Here is a 1,961-nt window from a genome sequence, read left to right as displayed (position 1 = left end):
AGTACTCAGGGTAATAGAGACAGTAAGTGCACACATCAAGAAAGGAGAGACACCCAGAGTTTTCCCTTTAACTTTACATCCTCAACAGTTAGAGTAAGAAGAACAAAATAAACTTTTAAGACCCAGAAAAGAAAAGAAATAATAAAGATTAGAACAGACCTAAAAGTGCCAGAAACCAGAAAAGCAGTAGACTAAATCAATACACCAAGAAGTTGTTTCTTTGACAGGATTAACAAAACTGTCAAAGTTAAGAACACATGAAGATCAGGAATAAGAAAGGAAAGATGCGACGTCACAACAGAGCCATCTAAAGTAAAAATGGTCATAATGCTAGGAAGAACTATATTCCAACAAACTTGAAAACCCAGAAAAAATGGACACATTTCTAGAAACAAAATACTTACCTAAATTAACACAGACTTTTAAAAGTGATTATTTGAAATGTAAGCCACATTGAATTCATAATTAAATATTTTTTAATAAAAGAAAGAAAGAACCAGACTTTGATCATTACTCAGGGATGAGGGGGAGGAGGGAAGGAGAAGTAGGTTAGACAATAAGCAAGTGTTAACTTGAGGGACCAAAACAAACCAAACACCTCACTGTCATCCAGTCAGTGAGGTCATAGCGACCCTATAGGACAGGGCAGAACTCCTCCTGTGAGTTTCCAAGACTCACTCTTTAGCCCTTTCTTTCTCCCAAGGAGCGGCTGCTGGTTTAAAACTGCTGACCTTGCAGTTAGTAGCCCAATCTTCACCACTACACCACCAGGGCTCCTCACTTAAGGAAAAAAATATCCACTAAGAGGGAGATGGGCAAAATATAATGGAAACAGGGCAAACCATTGGGAAATTTGCTAAGTTGGTGAATACAAAAATGATAACCTGCTCTGTAAACGTTTACCCTCACCTAATTCACAATAAAAAGGGGGAGAATATGAAAATACTTGATAAAAACAATCATGTAGCAAAATTGTTCATTCACCTCTCAAAGGAAAATAAAATACCATGGCTTGGATCCTGTGCACCTTAGGCCCCAAAGTGCCATCTTTGTCCTTGAACACTTCAAAGAGATCTTTGTGCGGCAGATTTGCCCAACAAATCTGATTTCTTTACTGCTGTTCCCATGGACCTTAATTATGGGTCCAAGCAAGTTGAAATGCTTGACAGCGTCAACCTTTTCTCTGTTTCTTAGGATGTTATCTGTTGGTCCAATAGTGTGGGTTTTGTCTTCTTTCAAGCCATACTAAAAGCTGTCGGCTGTGACCCTCAGGAGCAAGTGTTTCAGGTCCCCTTCACTTTCGCCAAACAAGGACCTGTCTTCTTCATGGGGCAGGCTGTTCTTGAGCCTGCCTTCAAACGGGGCGCTGTGTTTCTCAGATAGCTCAGCTTCTCGGGTTATGCTTCTGAGTATTTTCTAATACTTGATCTCACTGGTATTCTTCTTCAGCCTCACCTGCTCCTGTTTCCTTCTGTCCCAGTGCTCTGTAAGAGTTGATGGCACCTGGAAAGGGCCAAATGTTAGCACAGGATGAAGAGACTGATATTGAACTTGAGGCCTCTGTACGGGGTCTTTATTCAGAACTTTCTCCTTCCTTTTGAACTCCCACCTTACAAGGGTTTAGAGAGACATTGAGAAAAAAGAAAACAGCCGAAAGATTTGTAGAATAAGCACGACTTTCTTAGACTCTTACTTCAGAATAGCTACGGCAAGCATGGGCTTTAAAATTCGTTTTCACGGTCATAGGACTAGAATCAACTTAGACACATATACCAAGGAAGTACGGGTCCAGGCTCTTCTTTCCATCATGTGTGAGCTCTTCCACCTGCTGGAAGCCCTGCTGGTTCTGACGGCAGGGTCAGTGGTGTGAACCCACTAGCTGGACTGAAGGGAGATAAATGAGGCAGTCTGCGCTGATACATTCTGACCGTATCAGAGCCCAAGAGAGCCATTATACTCTG

At 41.5% G+C, this 1,961-nt stretch overlaps 1 protein-coding gene across 1 annotated transcript in view; it reads left to right on the top strand.

Annotated features, from left to right (window-relative positions):
* The window catches only part of CLTCL1 (clathrin heavy chain like 1), a 110,717-nt gene that overhangs the window by 33,607 nt on the left and 75,149 nt on the right, over positions 1-1,961 (top strand). The window lies entirely within an intron of this gene.

This window comes from Echinops telfairi, unplaced genomic scaffold (assembly GCF_000313985.2).
Source record: "Echinops telfairi isolate 266 unplaced genomic scaffold, ASM31398v2 ScPeMD7_29;HRSCAF=101, whole genome shotgun sequence".
Taxonomy (NCBI): domain Eukaryota; kingdom Metazoa; phylum Chordata; class Mammalia; order Afrosoricida; family Tenrecidae; genus Echinops; species Echinops telfairi.
This window is presented reverse-complemented; position numbering and strand designations above follow the sequence as displayed.